The sequence below is a fragment of the Cervus canadensis genome, chromosome 2 (assembly GCF_019320065.1).
Source record: "Cervus canadensis isolate Bull #8, Minnesota chromosome 2, ASM1932006v1, whole genome shotgun sequence".
NCBI lineage: Eukaryota > Metazoa > Chordata > Mammalia > Artiodactyla > Cervidae > Cervus > Cervus canadensis.
Window position 1 is genome coordinate 98,760,473 of NC_057387.1, and position 25,793 is coordinate 98,786,265.

The 25,793-nt window shown below is 43.4% G+C and overlaps 1 protein-coding gene across 4 annotated transcripts in view; it reads left to right on the forward strand.

Moving 5' to 3' along the window:
• Nucleotides 1-11,311: 11,311 nt before the first annotated feature.
• HIVEP3 (HIVEP zinc finger 3) overlaps nucleotides 11,312-25,793 on the forward strand; it is a 541,174-nt gene continuing 526,692 nt past the window's right edge. For all 4 annotated transcript variants that reach the window (XM_043461701.1, XM_043461703.1, XM_043461697.1 and 1 more), the window contains exon 1: nucleotides 11,312-11,450. The gene's annotated coding sequence lies outside the window, so the exon portion shown is untranslated. The remainder of the gene's footprint in view (nucleotides 11,451-25,793) is intronic.

The window sequence follows — 25,793 nt, forward strand, 5'->3', positions numbered from 1 at the left end:
GAGTGGATGAAAGCACCGACTGCTGCATCTCATAGTCTCTCAGTCTCTAAAACTGAAGGCAAATTGGGTTTGTTTACTTGATGACATATATCGTTTTTAAAAATTAAAATGTAGTTAATTTACAATGTTGTGTTAGTTTCAAATGTATAGCAAAGCAATTCAGTTATATGTACACATATGTGTCTATCCCTCCTCTTCTACTGTAGGTTATTACTAGATCTTGAGTTTGTTTCTCTGGGCTACACAGTAAATCCTTGTTGTTTACCTATTTTGTATATATTAATGTGTATCTGTTCATCCCAAGCTCCTAATTTGTGCCTCCCCACTTACCACTTTGGTAACCATAAGTTTGTTTTCTATGAATGTGAGTCTATTTCTGTTTTATAAATGAGTTCATTTATATCATTGTTTTAGATTCTATACATAAGTGATATCATATACTTGTTTTTCTCTGGTTTACTTCACTTAATATGATAATCTCTAGGTCCATCCATGTTGCCACAAGTGGCATTATTTCACTCTTTTTTTATGGCTTAGTAATATGACATATATAGTTTTGGCAACATAGTGTCACATTAAAAGCACGGATTCTATTAGTGTACTAAATGCCATTGAATTGTACACCTTGAAATGGCTAAAATGGTGAATTTTGTGTTATGTGTATTTTAACAGACACACACACACAGCAGTTGGATTCTGGAGCCAGAAGCTTTGAGTTTCAATCCTGGTTCTGTCACTGACTAGCTGTGTGGACCCTGGGCAAATTACCTAACCTCTCTGTGCCTCTGCTACTTTATCTATAAAATAGCATTTCCTCCATGGGGTTATCATAGGGATTAAATGAGAGCTCCACATGAGAACTCTCACTAGTACGAATACTGCAGATGGTCTACCCCACAGGGAGATGAGACTTTTGTTAACTTCTATTGCTTGTCTGCAAGCCCGTGCCTCATTTAATAGATGAAGTCAAGATTGACAACTGAGGTTGTCTTCACTGTATGACACTGACTCAGACGGAACCTCTTTGTGAGAAAGAATACTTTGTTTTCCCAGGCACATGGCTAATATAAACGATTTCCTTTGCATTTCCTGAATCACAGAATCTTAAGTACTGGAGAAGGGCTCACAAATCACGTCCGCCCGCATAAAGAAGCAGCCCAAAAAAAAAAAAAAAAAGAAGAAGAAGCCCAAGGATGCGTTACTAGTGTGGCGTGGTCTTCTAATTGCTAGAGCAATGCTCTTTCTGCCCATCACCATAGTTACAGGCCTGGAAATGCATTTTGTTTTCATATCTGTAATGTTTAAAGTGAAATACACACACTCCTACATACACACACAACAATCAAGGTGCAGAGAGCACTTCAGTTTTGCAAGAAGCCGTCTACATTTAATTGGGATGCACCATGTTTTCAGTTTGGGAGGGAGGCAGTAAGGCAACATCCATGTTCCAGGGTCCTTAGTCACAAGTAGCAGAAACAAGTCCTGGCTAACTGCAGCAGTCAAGGATTTATTGGAAGGGTGTCAGGTAGCTTGAGAATTGAAGGGAGGCTGGCAAACAAATCTTGGAAGATAACCATGATGAGAGGGCAGGCCGTGGCTGCCACAGTCAAGGTCATCCTCAAGGTCAGTGTGGTGGAGATGCTGCTAGGTGCAGACGCCCCTGGACTTCAATGCCAAAACCCCACACTCAGCCCAGTGCTGCCACCAGTGAATTCTCATCCTTGAGCTTGGTGGTGTGAGTCTCCTACTTTTGTGTCTTTGCATCACTCTCCACGATTTGAAGTTCCAGAAGGAATAGCCCGTCAACTGAGCTGAATCAGACGTCCGAGGTTCAGCATGGTTAGCAGGGGTATGGGGCTTAGAGGAAAAGTTTCTGGCCTTCTCAGACTGAGGACTAGGAGGAAGGTCCCTGCCTCTGGCCAAGATTTACGAAGGAGTCCACCACCCACCTCCTGCTTGCTTGGCTTGAATTCTTTCCAGATAAGGAGGTGACAGGATGCTGAGGAATCAGAAACAAACAAATGAACAAAAACAACAGAAAATTCATGACATTAGGAGAATCCAGGAAAGGTACCGGATGTCTGCTCTTCTTCCCTTTCTGGAGTCAGCATCCTCTACTCATCCTGTTCTCTCCCTAACTCTCATTCATCCCTATGTTCAAGGGAACAGATGATCCAAGAAGGACTCCAAGGTCAAATAATTCTCTTACAGCTCTGTTTAATTTGATCTCCATCAGAGTCACCCTGGAACTCTTGAGTGTCTTCTCTGTCCAATTAAAGGCCAGCAGCCTATTATTTTTATTGTGATAAAATTCACATAACATGAAATGCACCATTTTAGCCATTTTCAAAGTATACAATTCAGTGGCATTTAGTACACTCACAATGTTGTGCAACTATCACCGCTGTCTAGTTCTGGAACATTTTACCACCCTCCCACCCATGAAGCAGTCACTCCCCACCCCTGCCTCCCTGGAGCCCCTGGAAACCGTTCGTCGGCAGGCATTCTTTCTCTTTCCAAAATTGATCTATTTTGGAAATTGCATATAAATGAAATCATATGCTATGCAAACACCTTCCTATTCATCTTCACCTCCTTCTGCTACAGGATCTTCATGACCTGTCTCCCCACTACCTCTGAAACCTCATCTCAGCACAGGACAGGGAACCAACACTGGTTACTCAGCTTTTTCCCGACAAAGCCACAGAAGGGAGAGAGAGGATGATGTATCTGAGAAACCATCAGAAAGATGGTGAGAGTCCTCTAGGGAGACAGAACTTAGTTGGGTGCCTCTGTAGGATTAACAACCATACAGAACTGAGGAGGGCTAGGTAGGAGGCTGGAGTAGGTGAGGAGAAAGCCTTTTAGCTGAGTTGAATTCTTTCTCTCTTTCTGGGCAGATTACTGCCCACCCCTTCATCTATTCAAGACAGAGAAAGAGCAGGACCCCAGTAGTGCTGGCTAAGAATGGAGAGTCAGTGGACCAGATGGGGCAGGAGTGAGTCAGAGCAGGTTCAAGCAGTCCTACCACCACTGAGTGTCCCAGTCTTCCCTCCGAATTTGAGAGGAAACCCCTGAGCAATAGCAGTGCCTGCAACTGAAGCCCAGGGGAGGTTTGCTGAGGCATAGCATTGCCCTGTGGGGAATGTACAGCAAACAGGTGATTTGAACATGGGTTATAGTGTCAGAGGCTCTCCTCTTTCTAAACTCCCTGCCCCGTACCTGCCCCCCAATCACCGCCACCCCTGCAATGCAATCAAAAAGAGCACAAGCTGGGGCCATGCTAACATACATGATTGCTATTTTAGTTAGAGCCAAAGTGACGCTCCCTCCCCTGCCCCACAAGGAGAATGGCTTAAAGAACATAGGCATGCATTTCTTTCATATACAATAATTCTGAAATCCGCAGGCAACTCTGCTCCATGTTGTCATACAGGAAAAAAGACTGATAGCATCTCTGTCATCTTCAATATAGGGCTTCTGAGGTGTCTGTAGTGAAGGGCCAGTAAGCCATCTAGGATGTGATCCCATGCAAGGCTTGAGCTTACCTGTAGGATGCAGTGTAGGCTTTAAATCAGCAGTCAATAGCTGGTGCTGTCACTATAGCAACAAAAAACACATGGGCTAGCAACCAAAAGGGAAGGGTTAGGAGTGGTCCTTCTAACAATTAAAATGAACACTCTCCTTAATAGAACTTCTTTGTCCATGATCTTGGACTTCACAGGTTTGGGGTGTTGATTCTAAGAGAAGAGTATTCCCACCACGGAATGCAGCCTTGGTTCTGATGGATTGGAAGCTGAGCTTGTCCCCTGACCATGTGGGGACTCCCCATGCCACTGAATCAACAGGAAAAGAAGTGGATCACTGTCCTGACTGTCAAGAGGAAATCAGGTTTCTGCTATGTGCTAGGGCTGAAAAAACTGCTTGGAACCCAAAGGGTTCATGGGGTCACTTTATAGAATCTATTCCAGTAATAAAGTTCAGGGGGAACCTGGCAACCCAGCTCAGAGAGGGTTAGTAAGGGTTCAGTTACTTTGAGATGAAGATTGGGTCTCCTTACCAGATGAGCTGCTGGTAGAGGGTAAGATGAACACAGAACGGATAATTGAAGAAGAAAGTCATGATTTATTATGAGCTCTGGCTTCAAGACAAACTACAAAAGTGGTGACTCTAATTGTCATATTTATGTTAATTTTTTCCTTTTTTCTCTTCCTCCTTCCCAACTACTTTATATGAAGAATACTGGTGGTACCTAACCACAAAATTTAGATTCCAGGTGGGAGTACACTTGACATCACCAATGATAATACAGTGGCTGATGACACTTGAGTTTCCTTGTGTTTGGGATGAGATTTTCATCACTCAAATGAAAAGCAGAAATGGAAGCTGGATGGTAATTGGGGTAGAGTGAACTGATCATTCTGTATTTATGCTGCTATATCCATTCTCTTGGCTTCCTTGGTGGCTCACGGGTAAAGAATCTGCCTGCCAATGCAGGAGATGCAGGTTTGATCCCTAGCTTAGGAAGATCCCCTGGAGAAGGAAATGGCAACCCACTCCAGTATCTCCAGTATTCTTGCCTGGGAAATCCCATGGACAGAGGAGCCTGGGGGTCTACAGTCCATGGGGTTGCAGAAGAGCAGACAAGACTTAGTGACTAAATAATATCACTATCCACCTTCTCTGCTTATTCTTTCCCCGGGAGGCTGATCCCTATAAACTGTATCATCTGGACTCCCTTGCTGATGGGTTTTCTGTTCAGATGAGCTGTAACGTGTCTGATCCAGTGGCCATTTCCTGCCCGAGTTCCTGAGCTCCTGGAGGATAGGAACATTGTCTTAGTCGTCTCAGTATACAAAGGTGATCTGGTCATAAAATGTTAAAGGAATCAATCAGAATTGTGCTGAAGACCTTTCCCCATGAATCTTGAAAAGCCAGAACAAAGGACAAACTTCACTAGCAGCATGCTCTTAATTTCCATCTCCAGGAAAACAACCTGGATTCTTTCCGCATCGCCTCTTCCTGAGGTTCCCAGTGCCTTTAGCCCCAGTGCCATACCAAATAAGCACCCAGACAATGCCTTTTCAAATTAGGATGTTGACTACAATTACATGTCCAAATGCATTATTGTAAATGAGCTACATATCCCGTAAGTGAAACCTTTCACACATAATTGCTGGTGCATTGTACCAAACAATTTGCTCAACCCTTTGGGCTTCTAAGGTGCTTGATCTCTTTTATTAAGTGACTCTCCTCCATTAAATAACCATCCCATCCCAGTCTCCTTCCTCTAGGTCCTGTTTCTACAAATAAACGAATCTGTGCTCTGGAATTGTTGGTTAATATATCACCACTTCCGGCTGATTGAAGGTGGTCAGGGCTGGGAATGCAGGAGTGAGGGAAGGCTGGCAAGTGAAAAATATGACTCAGAGGTCAGATCTGGGGAGGGAGAGAAGGCACATGGAAGGGTTCAGGTCAAAGAGTTCAAGTAGAAGAGGTTAGAATCTGAACAAGGGGTCCAGGCCGTGGGCATCACCAACAAGAATCTGAGGTCTCGTAAAGCAGGGCCACCTAGGGGCTTTCTTTCCAGATCACCCCTTCTTCAAAGGTATTCTCAGAGTATAGGAAGAAGTGGCTGAAGTATAGTGGGAGAGGGTGGAGATCAGGGTAACCCTTGGCATAGGTTAAAGATTAAGGATTTTTGTTTGCGTTTTTAGTCTCAGCTATCTTTTGTTGTGTTGAATTAGAAAGTCTTAATTTCCTTAGTGCTTACTAGGAAATTATAATGCACTTACATCTTTATAAATATATTAACCCTTTGGAGACTCAGGATGTGAGAGTTGGCAAATTCCTAGAAATTATTCATATTACCTTTATTTTATTTATGAGAATGTGGAGACCCACAGAGGTTGTTAAGTGTTATTATTAGGACAACTTATGTTATAGACAGAAAACCAAACTCCAACAATGTAGGGAATTTATTGACTCATATAACTGGAAAGTTTGGGCTAACAGTTTCAGGTATGGCTTGGTCTAACTGCTCTCTACTCAACAATGTAGTTGAGGTTTTGTTTATTTTCCATTTTCCCATTATGCATTTCTCAATACTCATCCACTGTCTGGGAATCTAGTCTCTATCCTTGTCGTCAAATGTGGTTGCATTAATTCTAGACCTTATATAATTGATAGGAGCTACAGCAGGACAGGAATCTTTTCTTTTTCAGAAGTCCTTGAAATGGTCTTCTCAAATCTCATTGCTTTGAATTTCATGTCTGCCTTTGAACTAATTTCTGTAGCTAAATGATGTGTAACGATAGATTTAAACACCTGGAGTTTGGGGTCAGGTTGTGTGTGCATAGTCCCTTAGTCGTGTCCAACTCTTTGCAACCCCATGGACTGTAGCTCGCCAGGCTGCTCTGTCCATGGGGATGTTCCAGGCAAGAATACTGGAGTGGGTTGCCATGCTCTCCTCCAGGGGATCTTCCCAACCCAGGGATCGAACCCACGTCTCCCACATTGCAGGCGGATTCTTTACCGTCTGAGCCACTAGGGAAGCCTGGGGTCAGGTTAGGTGAGATCATATGGATTTGAATGCAGAAAAAGTGGTTTTCCAAAGAAATTTTGTGGTTCTGGTGGTGGGACAATGGAGGAATAGATACTGGAGAGACTGACTGCAAGCAGCCAAGAGCAATGACTTACCCAAGATCAAGTAGATGGTCATGGCTAAGTTGAAACTAGAACCCAGCTCTTCTCACTCAACATTTGCATATGGCTGATTCTATAATTCCTCTTAAGGTAGTACATGTTTCACAGTAGACATCAAGATAGAACTATGGATTTGCTTTTCATGTGGTTTATTCTTCAGCTATGATTACAAAAAATGCACCTTGCTATTTAGTCACAATAATGAATACAATTGTCTAAGTTACTTAATTTTGCGTCTCATTAAGCCATAAAGGCTTTCAGGAGAAATTGAGTAGATTTTAGAGATGAGAGCTGTATCATTTAAATAAATACCCTTTAACCATAATGATATTTTAGCCATCTTCTGGAACATTTTTTGGAGTTGGAATACAGTTTGGGGGCAACTGTATGAGGTGTTTTAGGCCTGAATTTCTGCTTTTCATGTCTCTGGGGAAAATGCTTGTTAATGTCCCTCAGCAAGATCCATTTCACTTATTCAGGAATTACAGAGGCAAAGAAGAAGAAAGGAAAGGTCTGAGCACCTGCCACATGCCAGGCACTGTGCTAAGCACTAAGGATACGACAGAGAAGGGTATAGCCCTTAGGAATGCGAAGTTTAGTGGTAGAGGAAGATAGAAATGGGTAAGTAAAATACTACTGCATTAAGTATAGTAACAGCTGGAAGAATAGGGTGTTTGAGGACATAGAGGAAGCAGAATACTGGGAGTAGGGAAGGCTTTCTGAAGGAGAACTCCTTAAAGAATGGTTGCAGTTAGCTGGGGGAAAATAGGGAAGGCTCTTCTACAGAGGGCACTCAAAAATGTTGAGGCCTGCAAAGAACTAAACAGACATTTCTCCAAAGAAGCTATACAGATGGCTAACAAACACATGAAAAGATGCTCAACATCACTCATTATCAGAGAAATGCAAATCAAAACCACCAAGGTACCATTACACGCCAGTCAGGATGGCTGCTGTCCAAAAGTCTACAAGCAATAAATGCTGGAGAGGGTGTGGAGAAAAGGGAACCCTCTTACACTGTTGGTGGGAATGCAAACTAGTACAGCCATTATGGAGAACAGTGTGGAGATTCCTTAAAAAACTGGAAATAGAACTGCCATATGACCCAGCAATCCCACTCTTGGGCATACACACTGAGGAAACCAGATCTGAAAGAACACGTGCACCCCAATGTTCATCCAGCCACTGTTTATAATAGCCAGGACATGGAAGCAACCTAGATGCCCATCAGCAGATGAATGGATAAGGAAGCTGTGGTACATATACACAATGGAATATTACTCAGCCATTAAAAAGAATTCATTTGAATCAGTTCTAATGAGATGGATGAAACTGGAGCCCATTATACAGAGTGAAGTAAGCCAGAAAGATAAAGACCATGACAGTGTATACTAACGCATACATATGGAATTTAGAAAGATGGTAATATAACCCTATAGGCAAAACAGAAAAAGAGACACAGATGTATAGAACAGACTTTTGGACTCTGTGGAGAAGGCGAGGTGGGATGTTTCAAGAGAACAGCATCGAAACATGTATATTATCTATGGTGAAACAGATCACCAGCCCAGGTGGGATGCATGAGACAAGTGCTCGGGCCTGGTGCACTGGGAAGACCCAGAGGAATCGGGTGGAGAGGGAGGTGGGAGGGGAGATAGGGATGGGGAATACATGTAAATCCATGGCTGATTCATGTCAATGTATGACAAAACCCACTACAATATTGTAAAGTAATTAGCCTCCAACTAATACAAATAAATGAAAAAAAAAATGTTGAGGCCTGAAGCCTTATAGCAAATTTTCAAGAAACTCCAAGTAATTCAGAAGGGTCTGGCAGGGAGCAGAGAAAGAAGACATGGGAAGGGCAGGCAGGGATTGGGTCAAGAAGCTTGGAGTCTATCCCATGGGGATAGGATGCCTCTAGACAGTTTTAGGTAGGGAAAGGCATGGTTTGTGTCTTAAACATATTACTGTATACCTTGGGTTCTATGGCTGCAGGCAACTCTGATTAACTTCCAAAAATGGAATTCATTGGAGAGCTATGGGATTCATTCAGAAAACTGAAGGAAAAGCTACAGCACCCAGGCTCTGAAAGGACTTCCCAGGACAGAATTATTAGGAGTCAACTGGCAGGCTTCTCGGTCAGGGAAAATCAGGTGCAAACACCTTCAATTTTTTTTTTTACTATTATTTTATTCAAATTTTAGAAGAAGGATGCTGTATTCTCAAGGGCACGTCCAGCCAGAACCAGGTAAAGTTGGCATCTTGATTGGCAGTCTCACCAAGGGAGGGGAAGGGTGAGTTCTTAAAGCAAAATCAGAGTATTACCATCATAAGAGGGCTTTCCTGGTGGCTCAGATGGTAAAGAATCTGCCTGTAATGGACGAGGCCCAGGTTTGAACCCTGGGTCTGTAAGATACTCTGGAGAAGGGAATGGCAATCCACTCCAGTATACTTGCCTGGAGAATTCCATGGACAGAGGTGCCTGGCAGGCTACAGTCCATGGGGTTGCAAAGAGCTGGACACGACTGAGTGACTAACCACCATCGTAAGAAAGAGGAATGCTCACTATGTCAGCTAAAGCAGTGGGCAACTACCTTAACAGCTGTTTGGGAGCTGGATTTGAAGGAGACAAAAGATGAAGAGAATTAAATTATGAGGGAATGTGGACCAGTGCTGTGGTAATAGCAACAGGGAAGAACAGTGGGATTTAAGGACATCTACTGGATAAAGACTGGTGGTTGACTATAGAAGAATGAGGGAAGAATCCAGGATGATTCCCAGGTCCCAGCATGCAGTGATAGATATCACTATTAGAAAGACAGTAGCGTGGGGGATTGGGAGTTGGGGGTTGTCCTAAATTACTAGGACACATGGAGTTTGAGAAACCTGTGGGACATCAGGTGGATGTACAAATTTGAAGCACAGCAACTGAACTCATGGATGTGGATGGTAGAACATAGGAAGGATTTTGTGATGAGCCACGGAAAACATCAATATTTAAAATAGATTTGCCAAGGAAAGGAAGATCAAAAGATAGAATGGAGAGAAGGGGGAGAACTGGGAATGTTCAGAGTCATAGAAAGCTGCAGGATTTAGGGAGAGAGCAGCTTTGAGCTCTAGCGCAGGCAGAAGCCACATTCTATGGAATTAATATAAATGGGAGAAAAGGAAGTAGGAATAAAAACATGCAGACCATCCTTGCACAAATCTTGGATGAGAAAGGCTGGGAAAGTGCATGGTAACTGGAAGGCGTACAGCCTCAAGGTAGTTAGGTGTGGGTTGTTTTTTTTTTTAACTGTAGTTCGGCTTTTTAAAATATCGAGATAATTCACATACCATAACATTCATTCTTTTAAAATGTATTATTCAGTGGTTTTTAATATATTCACAAAATTGTGCCATAATCACTCTTAACTCCAGATCATTTTCATTACCCCAGAAGAAACTCCATGCCCATTTGCAATCACTCTCCATTTTCCCTTCCCCCAGCCTTTGGCAACCACCAACCTATTTCCTGTCTCTATAGATTTGCCTATTCTGGATACTTCATACAAGTGGACTTATATACAATCTGATCTTTTGTGCCCGGCTTCTTTCACTTCGTTTTCAGGTTCCTCCAAATTATAGCGGGGATCAGTACTTCAGTTCTTTTCATAGCCCAGAGAAATTCCACTGTATGGATAAATCATAATTTGTTTATCTAGTCATCAAACAATGGGCGTTCGAGTGTTTGACTTTTGGGTTATTACGAATATGCTTTTGGGTCATTACGAATATGCTTTTGGGTCATTATGGCATTTCTGTACAAGTTATTGGGTAGATATAAGCTTTCAATTCCCTTGAGTAGTACTTAGGAGTGGAACGGCAGGGTCAAAATTGATTCTTGTTGAGAGAGACTTGGTCTTGTTTACAGGCTGAGGGTGGCGCAGAGGGAGCGGTGACAGATATAGGGAGGGGCTGGGGAGAAGGAAGCTGGCGCTGGAGAAGGGCTACTTTCTTCAGCATCCCTCACTTTCTCTGTTGGCACAACCTTAATGCCCTAACCTCGCTTCACAACTGCTGGACCCTCCGCACACACATCATACTTGTTGACCAGGGATAGAATCCAGCGCGTGAATAAAGCACCCCCGGACCTGGCGCAGATGCATCCGGGCCAGTGGTACGTTTTTTTTGCAGCAGTTTCTAGTTTGGGGGTCTCCTTTGGTTAGAGCCTGGCCCATTCTGTTTTATTTCCCGTAGATTCCTTCATAGGTGAATAAAGACAATTCACCGTGGAGCTTGAGTCTTGACTTCTGGTTCCTCAGGTTACCCACGGCTCCTAGTCATGCCGGATAAAGTAAGATGCCCAGCACAAGAGGTGGGGGACCAACTACGCCAGCACTCAGAGCTATGCGTTGCCCGTCGTAGCCACTGCGCACGCGCCGGTTCGCGCCAAGGATGGGGCGGGGGGGTGGGCGGGGCGGTTACCTCCCGGACCAATCGGAAGCGAAAGTCCCCGCCCCCCCGGGCCGGTGGACCGAGCTTGACCCCGGCGGTGGGCGGAGAAGGCGGGGCCAGCTGCGCGGCCGCGGAGGGGGCGGGGCCCGGGGCCTGGAGGCGGGGCTTGGGGCTGTCAGTCCCGCGCCCGCCGCTGCCGCCGCGGTTCCTTACATGCCGTGGCCCGGTGGCTGCCGGCGCTGCTGACCACCGTCCGCCGCCTCGGCATCCCGAACCGCCTTCCGCCGTGCCGGGCCGGTGCGCAGGTAAGGCCGGCCGCACTGCCGAGCCATCGCGTCCCCAAGCTCGGCAGCGGTCCGCCGCGCGGGCGCCCCCTCCGGGCTGTGTCAGCTCCGCGGCTCCCCTTGCCTCCCGGGGGCGGTCCCGGGGGGCGGGACGACCGTCTTCCCCATCCCCCTCACACCTCCCGGCGCCGCGCCTACAGACGGGTCCCCGGGCCGCGCCTCCGCATCCCGGCGTGGGGCTGGTCCTGAGAACCCCCTTCGCAGGTCGATTACACAATCGCTGGGGCTGGGGGCGGGGGTCCCTTCCTGAGCCTCGGCCCCACACCTGTCCCCGCGCCGCGCTCCCAGGCAAAGGACAGACACCCAGCGCGACAGCGGGGGCCCGGAAAGTTTCACTTTGTGGTCCGGGTTTGTTGACATCTGAGCGATGCGGGGAGATGGAGGCTGCACCGCGAGGATGCGCCTCTCCAGCAGCTTTGCCTTTGCCCCGGGTGGCCCTGGTCCAGATTTCCTTTCCAGAAGTCCTGCCGAGGGCCCTGCTCTGGGCTGGAGGCTGCTGCAGGGCACACGGGTCTCTCCGCCTTCACGTTAGCTGGCCCTTGGCTTGCAGCATTCTGGGGACAGCTGAGCCTCTAGCTCTTCCCCCTTTCCTAATTGAGCGTTGATAGAACATGTAGGTGAATTTACTTAGCATTTCCCTGACACTTTATATTTGTGAGGCGCTTTGCCATCCCTGATTAGTTAATTAACAAGGTGGGAAAGCAAAATAGATCCTGAAACGCATGGCTAATGCCTTTAGTCCAGCAACTCTTTTAAGAACCACCGAGAGCTTTAGGCTGTTTGCGGTGAGAGATGCTTTTGGCCGAGGTGCTGCCGTGAGAGCTCTTCAGTGTCTTCTGGTTGCCTGAGAAGGCTTTGGTGATCACGGCAAGGCTTTCTCTGCCCCTCCCTGCTTATACTGTTTATTAAGGGTCGCCAATCTATGGTGGGTTATTTGGATCTCTTCACTTAAGCAAAGGAGCAATTAGAAGTGTTGCTGACAAAGCAGTTAAAAAACAAACAAAAATCCTGAGATTCAAAAAAGTTGGATGGTTGTGTGCTTTACGAGGTTACCTCTCTTGTGCAGAAAACCTTGGCTCTTCCTGATCTCTCCCCATCTTCTGGGGAGATCTTCCTTAGTCCCCTTGCTGCCTGTGGTTTGTAGACCTGCCTAGGGACATCCTCTAAGAGTGGGCTTAATTAGCACTTTTATCTGCCCATTAAGCAATATAGCTTGAAATCTCTTGTAATCAGGCACTGTTGTAGTGTTGAATCTTTAATAATACCATATTCATTTTAATAGTGTTTCTTTAATAATCTTTCTATTAGTATGCCACTTCTGCAACACCAGTACTTTTAGTATAGAAGCAGCAATTTACTCGAAATATTATCATGGCAAAAACAATTCTCCAACAGATTTGCAATCCACTTTACTTAGATAATTACTGCTAGAGGCTGTTAAGGTTTTTTATTCTTTGGCACGGTAGGTATTACAATGCGTTTGATCTATGAGGTCATTATGAGGTCATTCCTCTTTGTAGAAATTATTTCAGTCACTGTGTCACTTAAATTTTTGTGGACTAATAGCATGTGAGTTTTTCCCCCATGCTAATTTCTTTTTGAACAAGGAACAAAGTAAACAAGATTTAATTTTGACTTTCCAGACTTAATTTTAAGAAGGATGATATTTACTGTATTTTCGGGGCTATATTAGAACTATAATGCTGATTTTATTAGCATGGGTAGCAGGCATTGTTTTGGGTGCTTTATAGGTATTAGCTTATCTAATTCTCACAACAACCCTGTAAAGGAGGTACTATCATTACCCCAGTTTCAGACAATGAAGTTGGGGCCCAGTTGATTGACTCAGGTCACATAGTTAAGTAAATTTTGCAACCCCGTGGACTGTAGCCCGCCAGACTCCTCTGTCCATGGGATTCTCCAGGCAAGAATACTGGAGTGGGTTGCCATTCCCTTCTCCAGAGGATCTTCCTGACCCAGGAATCAAACTCCCATTCTCCTGCACTGTCTGAGCCCCCAGGGAAGCCCCAAGTAGATGACAGCTACCTCTTAATGACAGCAGCCTGAGTTCAGAGTCCAAGTACTTAACCACTGTGCTATCCTGCCTCTGTAGGTTATTTTTTCCCCAAGTATTTATTTCTACTTGCTTCCTGAACGTGCTCTGCGCTGTGTGGAGAAGAGCACTTACAGTGTAATAATGAACACTGGGATAGGAGTTCTTATTCTGGTCTTAACTCTGTTCCCAACTAATCTGTGATTTTGAGGCAGGTACCTGATCTCCCTGCCTCCCATTTCCTCATTGGTGGGATAATTGCAATTGAAGCAGATGAACTAACCAGGCTTAACCTCTTGGGGAGCTAGAGAGATGAGTCAATGCATGCAAGAATTAAATCTTTTCCTCCCTAAGGCACACTATAAGATCAAGTATCAAACGAGTGGGGTATGTATCTGTGTGTGTATGTGTTATGGAGAAGAGGTGGTGGAGGGCACATGTCGTACGCTTGGAAGTAGTCAGCATGGGAGTGCAGTCGTTGAGACACTTCATCTTGAAATATTTCAGGACTGTTTTATTCTGTTACCGCCAAAACCATTCCTTTGTAATTAAAAAAAAAAAAAAGACAAGCAGAGAAGAAGTTATCTTATGGAAGTGGGGTACCATGTGCTGGATTACTTCAGGAGCATTCATGGATGATCATTTAGTATCACATTACAGGAGGCTTGGGGTCAGATGGCAGGACCTGAATGGCAGATCCAGGAGTTCCCAGCATCATGGCAAGTCAGGATTAAAAGGAAACTTTAAGGTCCTTGCATCTAACACCCTCTTCCCTTCCTCCCTTCACCACCTATCCAGTGGATGAATCCCCCACGGGTGCACACCTGTTTCACTCAGTGCCCATCCTGCTCCTGTTTGGACACCTCCTGGGCCATCCATTTGTTGTGCTTCGCAAATGTGCGCCAAAGAAGCTGGGATTGTATCCAGTGATAGGGAGCGAGAAACGGCAGAAGGATTCTGGCCTCTTCTGGCTTGTGCCCTTGAAAGATCATCGTCCGTGTGAAACCTGGGTTTGAAGGGAAACTCTCAACCAGGGAGATCAGTTAGGAGGTCTTGGCCAGAATCTGGGACTGAGGAGATCCAGGCTGAGACAGGCAGTGAAGTGGGATTGCGGGAGGAATGGAGCCCAAAAGACAGTATCCCCTGCGCCCAGCACCTGCCTGTCCATAGCATCAGAGAGGAGGAACATATTAACATCTCCGTGGGGCCAGGGGGCCACTGGGAGTGGAGCTGGGAGAGACAGCTTTGTATGTAAATCCTCCGAAGCTGAATAATAGACTGACTAGTATAAGACCTGTGCAGAATAGAGAGCAGAGAGCAGATTTTCTTTCTTCTTAGCGGGGGAGTGTACCACGGGAAACTCCCTCTGTGTAATGAAGAAATAGAATAGTATTTCCCCTTGGGTGTTGTCACCTCGCATGCTGCTTGCTTAGCCTTTTGTTTTGCTTCTTGGCCATGATGGCAATCTATTGATATTTGAAGCTCTACCAGGAGGATGTGTTCCGGGCACTTTCTTCTGATTTCTTGGGGAAATCTTCTCTGGGGGCTTCTGTTCTCCAGTGACACCTGTGGACTGTGTGCTGGAAGGCCAGCACACCTCACAGGGAGTGCTCAGAGGGGCATTAGGAGTTCCCCCTCCCAACACATGAAATGATGTCTGCGTTGGCTTGAAAACAGAATAATCTGGAGGAAACAAATAAGATTTACACAGGAAGCCACAAAGACAGAAGAAATAGTTGCAAGCATTATGAGTTCATTTTTCTCTTGTTCCTTTATGTGTTTCTGACTTGGGATGTGATATTTCTTCAGTATTCTTATTTATAAATATATACATTGAAATATGTTATCTAATAGTGTATGTGGAAATAAACTGTATATCTCAATTTCTTTCTCTTTTTTTTGCCAGGACACTCTTGATCTTGGTTTTTCACTATCTTTTGGTCCAGTGGTTTTCAACCAGTGGTGATTTCACCCCCTAAGGAACTCTTGGCAATGTCTTGAGACATTTTTGGTTGTGGCAGCTGGTGACAGTGTACATGCTATGGGCATCCAGTGGGCAGAGACCAGGGAAGCTGCTGAACACCTCACAATGCACAGGCTGGCCCCCCAAACAGGAAACACTGAGATGCTCATAGGGTTGGGGTTGAAAAACTCCACTTTAAATAGTGAAAACAGTTTCTTATTAGGAGCAAATTGAGGTTAGAAGGAAGAGGAAGAAGAAAATATAAAGTGTTCCTTGGCTTCTTGAAAGTGATAACAGCACCCTTGCTTCTGACTTGCAGGAGGGAGAACCAGCTTAACAGGCGCTCGTCTGCCACCAGGAGCTATTTCAATAACTGGATTGCTCAACACGGTAGTCTGGAACAGGAAGTAGAGGCCCTTGGAGTGGGTTGAGGTTGTCAGGGTAATTTGTGGAGGCACAAGGGTTTATAGGCCAAGAAGGGAAGCTGGGTCTTGCCAGAATAATTCTGAAAAGTTCTAGGGAATTTTTCAAAGGTGGCTTGTTGAGAACACTGAGTGTAATGCCTCGAAGATACGGTCTCTGTCCTGGGAGTGCCGGAACCCTGGAGGCTGTCGATCTGAGCACTTTCCAGATTCTTCTGTGTCCAGACACTGCATGGGGAGGGTTGAGCACCTGATTTTGTTTTCAGGTTGTAGCTGTGTTCTCCTGAAACCTTTGTTTCAAAACTTCTATGTTATGGAAGATTTGAAACATACCCCAACATGGAGAAAAAAAGAGTATAATGAGCTTCTATTTGCCCAATGCTCAGCTTCAACAATTGCCAATTCCTGTCTATCTTGATCTGTACTCCACCCATGTTAGACTACCCCCCACCCCCCACCGTTTAAATCTAGAAAATAGCTTAAATAATTACTGATGGGCTGCCTATCAGGGGAGGCTTGACAGTGAAGGAGAGAAGTGATTTTCCGGTGCTTGGTACTCCCTGGAGGAAAGCTGATAATGGACGTGCATGATTATAACAGCCATGAGGGCCTGAGGAATAGGAATAGGCCCAGGCCGATCTGGGATGGGGGAGGTCAGGTTTCCTTGGGAAGCACAGCCAATCAGAGACAGAACTCTTTTTAAACCTCATGGAGGGGGAAACCTGTTTAGAGTCCCCTGCCAGGAGAAAGGTGTTTCTGATTTCTGCAGTCCAGGGTGCTCAGTTCTTGCAGTGAGCTTCATTTACATGTTTCATTTTAGGATGACCCCTTTCCTGGGTTATGACCCTTTGGGTGTGCGCTGTGCGGCCTTCGAGCCTGCACCTGGCTCCTTCCTGGAGAGCGCAGGGCAGGGTGGACGAGAGAGGCGTTCCTCCTGATGGCCTTGGGTTCTCCCCCATAGCAGTTGCTCCCCTGCATTTGATGGTGGATGTTGGACAGTCCCGCTCCAGCCCCCTGGCAGCCCACACCAGATGGAGTCAGCACTGCCCTTTACACCTGGCCAGCAGGTTTTTTTTTTTCTCCTGGTTATGTCTCCATGAGCTACAGGATTAAATTTTTTAGGCCGTTGGAGAATTGGCGTGCATCTACTTGACTCAATGTTGTGTTGTAAATGCATATAAAACCTGGCTTCAAAAGTTGAGAGAGTTCTTGAATAATAAGATAATTGATGTCTATGAATTTTAATTAGTGCTGGTTTCTACAAATGTATTCATTCTGGACTAGGTTCACCAGTATTTCTATTAGTGTGAAGACCTGGGCCCTTGCATGACTGTATTTCTCATCTGCATTTTATTTATTAAATGTATCTTTTCCTTCTACTTACCCCACAAAAAGATTTAGGTGGTATGAGCTTGTGAACATCCTGTATCACAACTGTAGATTTTCAGCTATCATGCCTTTCTGTGGGAAGACTGGCTCCAACTCTATTAATAAAAGTTACCTATTCTGTGCCTCTATTATGTACCAGGCACTTTGTTTATATTAATTTCATTCCTTAGAATGCTTCTAGGTAGGAATTAGTATTCTCAGGTTGCAGATGAGAAAACTAAATTTTAGAAAAGTTAAGGAAAGCTAGGAGGTAGCACTGGGTTTTAACCCACTTTATTTGATTCCAAGGCTCTCATTCTTTCCACTAAGCCATGTCTCTCATGGGTAAAAGTTAGTGGGCATTTGTATCAGGACTGGCAGAGAAGATAGGGCAGGTGCTGGAAAAGGGGACCTAGAGTTCTGGTTACTCCAGCTAATGAAATCTTCACATTGAACCCCTTGGGAAACATTGCTCTTGAGTGTGATAAATTACCTGTGTCCTATTTTTGAGCTGACTGTATAAAACAGAATTGCTCACGAGTAGCCCTGAGCCAAATTTGATCAGCAGATGTGTTTTATTTGGTCTGCACGGTGTTTTGTTTTTCAAAAATTGGATTAGTTGTCATCATTTTTAAAGTGGGAGATTTCACACTACAATTTCCAAATTTCCAAATTTCTTGGCTTCTCTTGAACCATCAGAAGATCTGGCAACTCCAGACCCACATTCCTCCTTGGCAGGAGTTAGTTCTAGTAGCTGCACCTCTCTGGATGTAGCAGAGACTCCTGAGTTTGCCATCTTTACCACCTTGCCCTCTTTACTCACTTATATTACTCGCAGGACTCTGAAGACACTTGTTAGAGGCACCCTTGTATCAATAGAATTCACATACATTCTCTCTGCCAGTGTCAAGGATGTGTTAGTGGAGGCTTGTTCTGCATCTGAATTAAAGATTGCCAGCATTTCCCCTATTTTTAGAGAGTTTGGAGAAGGTGACTCTACTTGGCATGTGAGTAGACATGTCTACCCCTACCCCACCCCCCATCTGTCCCTCAACAGTGGCTACTTGGATTCTGGATGGGTTGTTGGACTAAGGCAGACCAGTCAGATATTTGGGATTTAGGCACTGCGCTGAGGATCCTCAGGTGGGAAAGACTTGTAGGCTCAGGCTGAAAGTGAGGATGTTGGGGGTGGCTGATGAGCAGAGAAGCTGGGCGGCAAGTAGTGAGAGACAGCGTGGCAGCAAAGATGGAGGAGCTGTGCAATTTCTGCTTTCACTGTACTTCTTGCAGTTGGGTTCCTTGGTAGCATAGCATTCATTCATTAGCATTAGCATTTATTGGGTGCTTACTATGGCTCCAGGTACCGTTTACATGCTTGTGATACATTAGTGAACAAAAACAGACAGAGGCCCTGTTCTCATAGAGTTTATATTTTGGCTGTAGAAAACAACTCCAAACAAAAAAGCAAGTAAGTATAAGAAAAATAAGGTGGTGATAAGTGCCAAGAAGAGAAACAAACTGGGTAAGGAGACGTGGAGTGGATGTGTGGGGTAGTGATGTGTGAGAGCAGTTGTTCAAGGAAGACCTCCTGACAAAGTTGTATTTGAGCAGAGATGTGAAAGAAGTGAGAAGGAGTGAACCATGAGGGAACTAAGGTTGTAGTAATTTAGCAAGTGCAAAGGTCCTGAGGTGGGTATATGCTTGACCTGTTTGGAGAACAGCAAGGAGGATATTGTGGCTGGAATGCAACAATAATGGGAGAGGAGAGAAAGGAGAGAGGGGATTAGGGCCTCACGGCTATGTTAAATACTTTGAATTTTATTCTAATGAGATAGGAAGCCATTGGAAGATTTTGAGAATAGGTGGCATGATTTGGCTTATGTCTTAAAAAATGTAAATGTTGCTATTTATAGTGGCCAAGACATGGAAGCAATCTAAATGTCCGATAGATGAATGGATAAAGAAGATTTGGTATATAGACATACAATGGAATATTAATCATAAAAAAGAATGAAATAATGCCATTTGCAGCAACCTGGATGGACCTAGAGATTATCATACTAAATGAATGAAGTCAGACAGAGAAAGATGAATATCATATGATATCTCTTATGTATGGAGTTTAAAAATAATATGCATGAATTTATTTATAAAATGTAAACAGACTCATAAACATAGAAAATAAACTTAGGGTTACCAAAGGGAAACAGAATGAGGGGAGGGATAAATTAGGAGTTTGGGATTAGCAGATACAAACTGCTGTATAGAAAATAGGTTAGCAAGGACTGTATACACAGGCAACTAAATTCAATATTTTATGATAACCTACAATGAAAAAAGAATCTGAAATAGGGCATATATGTATTCTCAGTATAACCAAATCACTTTGATGGATGCCTGAAACTAACGCAACATTGTGAATCAACTATAGTTCAATTAAAAAATTTAAAAACGTAAATACCTTATGGAGAATAGACAGCAAAGCAACTAAGGTGTATGTAGGACAGCTAGTTAGGAGGCTATGCAATAAACCAGATAAAATAGAATGGTGACTTGGACTAGGGTAGAGATGGAGGAGGTCAAAAGGAACAAGTTATGAATATATCTCAAAGATTGAGTTGACAGGACTTAATGATGTATTTTTATACTAGATATGAGATACAGGAATCAAGATGATTCTGACCTTTGAGTGTAATTATTTCAGTAGTTAGCGTTTTCCCCTGTCTCCCTTGAAAACATTCAAAAACAACAAGAAAGGTGAAAAAATAATAATGAAAATCTTGGAAACTCCATTTCCAGCTCAACTAGGAGAGAAATTTAATCTATAGACTTCAAAATGTGTGTAAAGACTGTCCCAAATAGATGAGATCGGGGGAAGCCAGGTGGGAAGAAGTGAAGGGAGGCGGTACAGAGACAGAGACAGAGAGAGAGCAGCAACAAAGATCAGATCTTAATAAGTACCATAAACATCACATTCTTTAAGGTGAAAAGTGTACCATGATGTGTAAAAGCTGTATCCCTTGCTTGCAGTAATTTTTGTGGAAACTGGATGTATAGTTGGTAGAAGCAGTATCCTGACATAGTTTGATTCAAAGAGGAAAAAGAAGAATGATTGTTAAAGAATCACATAGGAAAGTACCCATATCTGTAGGAAGTATTCTGTCTTTGTGGTAGCAAGGAGGAAGAGAGCCTTTGGGTTGTGAAAACAGGTAATTTGAAAGGGTATCCTGGTCGTCCTCCCCTCTCCTGCCAAGAGGAGCCTCATGCAAATACTGTAGCTGTTAAGGAAAACGAATTCAGTGATCATGAAAAAAGGAAATGGTAGGCATTTGTTTCTGATAATGATAGGTAAGGTTATTTGGACTGTAGTGCCCTTTGAAAAATATTAAAATGTTGGAGATATTTTTTAAAATTTAAAATTAAGACAAAAACTCTAAAGAGCTGAGAAGAGAAAAAAGAACTGTCAGGCCAACATGTATGATCAAGTGAAATCATAGAGATGTACAAATCACTAGAGCACTTAAGTAGCTTTTATCCTGAGAAGTTGAACAGTTCTATGAAGACCTACAAGACCTTCTAGAACTAACACCCAAAAAAGATGTCCTTTTCATTATAGGAATGGAATGCAAAAGTAGGAAGTCAAGAAACACCTGGAGTAACAGGCAAATTTGGCCTTGGAGTACAGAGTGAAGCAGGGCAAAGGCTAATAGAGTTCTGCCAAGAGAATGCACTGATCATAGCAAACACCTTCTTCCAGCAACACAAGAGAAGACTCTACACATGGACATCACCAGATGGTCAACACCAAAATCAGATTGATTGTATTCTTTGCAGCCAAAGATGGAGAAGCTCTATACAGTCAGCAAAAACAAGACTGGGAGCGGACTGTGGCTCAGATCATGAACTCCTTATTGCCACATTCAGACTGAAATTGAAGAAAGTGGGAAAAACCACTAGACCATTCAGGTATAACCTAAATCAAATCCCTTATGACTATACAGTGGAAGTGAGAAATAGATTTAAGGGACTAGATCTGATAGACAGAGTGCCTGATGAACTAGGGACAGAGGTTCGTGACATTGTACACGAGATAGGAATCGAGGCCATCCCCAAGAAAAAGAAATGCAAAAAAGCAAAATGGCTGGCTGAGGAGGCCTTACAAATAGCTGTGAAAAGAAGGGAAGCGAAAAGCAAAGGAGAAAAGGAAAGATATTCCCATTTGAATGCAGAGTTCCAAAGAATAGTAAGGAGAGATAAGCAAGACTTCCTCAGTGATCAATGCAAAGAAATAGAGGAAAACAACAGAATGGGAAAGACTAGAGATTTCTTCAAGAAAATTAGAGATACCAAGGGAACATTTCATGCAAAGATGGGCTCCATAAACGACAGAAATAGTAGGGACCTAACAGAAGCAGAAGATATTAAGAAGAGGCAAGAATACACAGAAAAACTGTACAAGAAAGATCTTCACGACCCAGATAATCTCGATGGTGTGATCACTCACCTAGAGCCAGACATCCTGGAATGTGAAGTCAAGTGGGCGTTAGGAAGTATCACTACGAACAAAGGTAGTGGAGGTGATGGAATTCCAGTTGAGCTATTTTAAATCCTGAAAGATGATGCTGTGGAAGTGCTGCACTCAATATGTCAGCAAATTTGGAAAACTGAGCAGTGGCCACAGGACTGGAAAAGGTCAGTTTTCATTCTAATCCCTAAGAAAGGCAATGGCAAAGAATGCTCAAACTACCGCACAATTGCACTCATCTCACACGCTAGTAAGGTAATGCTCAAAATTCTCCAAGCCAGGCTTCAGCAATACATGAACCGTGAACTTCCACTTGTTCAAGCTGGTTTTAGAAAAGGCAGAGGAACCAGAGATCAAATTGCCAACATCTGCTGGATCATTGAAAAAGCAAGAGAGTTCCAGAAAAACATCTATTTCTGCTTTATTGACTATGCCAAAGCGTTTGACTATGTAGATCACAATAATCTGTGGAAAATTCTGAAAGAGATGGGAATCCCAGCCACCTGACCTGCCTCTTGAGAAACCTGTATGCAGATCAGGAAGCAAAAGTTAGAACTGGACATGGAACAGCAGACTGGTTCCAAATAGGAAAAGGTATACGTCAAGGCTGTATATTGTCACCCTGCTTATTTAACTTATATGCAGAGTACATCATGAGAAACGCTGGGCCGGAGGAAGCACAAGCTGGAATCCAGATTGCCGGGAGAAATATCAATAACCTCACATATGCAGATGACACCACCCTTATGGCAGAAAGTGAAGAAGAACTAAAGAGCCTCTTGATGAAAGTGAAAGAGGAGAGTGAAAAAGTTGGCTTAAAGCTCAACATTCAAGAAGAATGGAACTGGAGGAATCAACCTGCCTTTATTCAGGCTCTACTACAAAGCCACAGTCATCAAGACAGTATGGTACTGGCACAAAGACAGAAATATAGATCAATGGAACAATAGAAAGCCCAGAGATAAGTCCCCATACCTATGGACACCTTATCTTCAACAAAGGAGGCAAGGATATACAATGGAAAAAAGACAACCTCTTTAACAAGTGGTGCTGGGAAAACTGTCAACCACTTGTAAAAGAATGAAACTTGAACACTTTCTAACACCATACACAAAAATAAACTCAAAATGGATTAAAGATCTAAATGTAAAACCAGAAACTATAAAACTCCTAGAGGAGAACATAGGCAAAACACTCTCCGACATAAATCACAGCAAGATCCTCTATGACCCACCTCCCAGAATATTGGAAATAAAAGCAAAAAATAAACAAATGGGACCTAATGAAACTTAAAAGCTTTTGCACAACAAAGGAAACTATAAGTAAGGTGAAAAAACAGCCCTCAGATTGGGAGAAAATAATAGCAAATGAAGCAACAGACAAAGGATTAATCTCAAAAATATACAAGCAACTCCTGCAGCTCAATTCCAGAAAAATAAATGACCCAATCAAAAAATGGGCCAAAGAACTAAACAGACATTTCTCCAAAGAAGCTATACAGATGGCTAACAAACACATGGAAAGATGCTCAACATCACTCATTATCAGAGAAATGCAAATCAAAACCACAATGAGTACCATTACATGCCAGTCAGGATGGCTGCTATCCAAAAGTCTACAAGCAATAAATGCTGGAGAGGGTGTGGAGAAAAGGGAACCCTCTTACACTGTTGGTGGGAATGCAAACTAGTACAGCCACTATGGAGAACAGTGTGGAGATTTCTTAAAAAACTGGAAATGGAACTGCCATATGACCCAGCAATACCACTCCTGGGCATACACACCGAGGAAACCAGATCTGAAAGAGACACGTGCACCCCAATGTTCATCACTGCACTGTTTATAATAGCCAGGACATGGAAGCAACCTAGATGCCCATCAGCAGATGAATGGATAAGGAAGCTGTGGTACATATACACCATAGAATATTACTCAGCCATTAAAAAGAATACATTTGAATCAGTTCTAATGAGATGGATGAAACTGGAGCCCATTATACAGAGTGAAGTAAGCCAGAAAGATAAAGACCAATACAGTATACTAACACATATATATGGAATTTTAAAAGATGATAACGATAAACCTATATGCAAAACAGAAAAAGAGACACAGATGTACAGAACAGACTTTTGGACTTTATGGGAGAAGGCGAGGGTGGGAAGTTCTGAGAGAATAGCACTGAAACAAGTATACTATCAAGGGTGAAACAGATCACCAGCCCAGGTTGGATGCATGAGACAAGTGCTCAGGGCTGATGCACTGGGAAGACCCAGAGGGATGGGATGGGGAGGGAGGTGGGAGGGGAGATCAGGATGGGGAACACATGTAAATCCATAGCTGATTCATGTCAATGTATGGCTAAAACCACTGCAATATTGTAAAGTAATTAGCCTCCAACTAATAAAAATAAATGGGGAAAAAAAAAAAAAACAAGCTCAGCATTCAGAAAAGTAAGATCATGGCATCCGGGCCCATCACTTCATGGCAAATAGTTGGGGAAACAGTGGCTGACTTTATTTTTCTGGGCTGCAAAATCACTGTAGATGGTGATTACAGCCATGAAATTAAAAGACGCTTGCTCCTTGGATGGAAAGTTATGACCAACCTAGACAGCATATTAAAAAGCAGAGACGTTACTTTGTCAACAAAGATCTGTCTAGTCAAGGCTATGGTTTTTCCAGTGGTCATGTATGGATGTGAGAGTTGGACTTTGAAGAAAGCTGAGCACCGAAGAATTGATGCTTTAGAACTCTGGTGTTAGAGAAGACTCTTGAGAGTCCCTTGGACTGCAAGGAGATCCAACCAGTTCATCCTAAAGGAGATTAGTCCTGGGTGTTCATTGGAAGGACTGATGTTGAAGCTGAAACTCCAATAGTTTGGCCACCTGATGCAGAATTGACTCATTTGAAAAGACCCTGATGTTGGGAAAGATTGAGGGCAGGAGGAGAAGGGGATGACAGAGGATGAGAAGGTTGGATGACATCACCAACTTGATGGACATGTTTTTGGGTGGACTCCAGGAGTTGGTGATGGACAGGGAGGCCTGGTGTGCTGCGGTTCATGGGGTTGCAAAGAGTTGGACACGACTGAGTGAGTGAACTGAACTGATCCTGAGAAGATTTTTTGATCCTAATAAATATAGGCTTTGGTTTTGGCGGTCTTGAAGATAAGGAATTTAGCACTCAAAGTTCAGCGGTTGCTCAAGGTGGATAGTCTCATAGGAGACTGTCTCCAAACAAAGCTAGAACTATTCAGGTTAAAGGTGAACCAGAAGTAAAACCATGTTTCCCCATCCTAAGTGACAACAGGGAAGGTGCTCAGGTACTGAGAAGAGTGAGAGAAAAAAGAAAAGGTAGGTTGCAGTCATTGGCTAGCCTTTGTACAGATTTTGAGGATGGTTTTATATCACCTTGATTCAGAGAACTTCAAACCATGAATTAACTTTAAGATTGTTCCAGGTTGCTAGTGTTCCCTTCCCCTACACTCCCCTAATTTGGCAGAAGATGAATCTTCTCTAAAGGAAGTAATCTTTCTAGTTTTCCAGGGCCAGTGAGCAGTAACAGTCAGAAACAAAACATGATGAGTGAACAAAAAGACTCCTAAATTTTTTATGTATTGAATTATCAGGGACAAATAAACTACTATGCTTATTATGTCCATAATAATTAAAGCAAACTTATAAATGTCTTCAGAGAATGACTAGTAGTTAAAAGTTACTTAGCACGTTAGAAAACGACCAAATTGAACTTCTAGAAATAGAAATACACAACTGAAATCTAAAAACTGAGTGGATTACCATTAGACAACATATTAGATCAAAGCAAAGAGAGATAGTGAATTGGATGCTGCATTATAAGAAATTACCCAAAATGCTGCACAGGGAGATAAAAAGACAGAAAATATGGAAGAGATGTTAAAAGACATCTAGAGGGTAGATCAACTATACTTCAATAAAATTAAAAAAGAGACATGG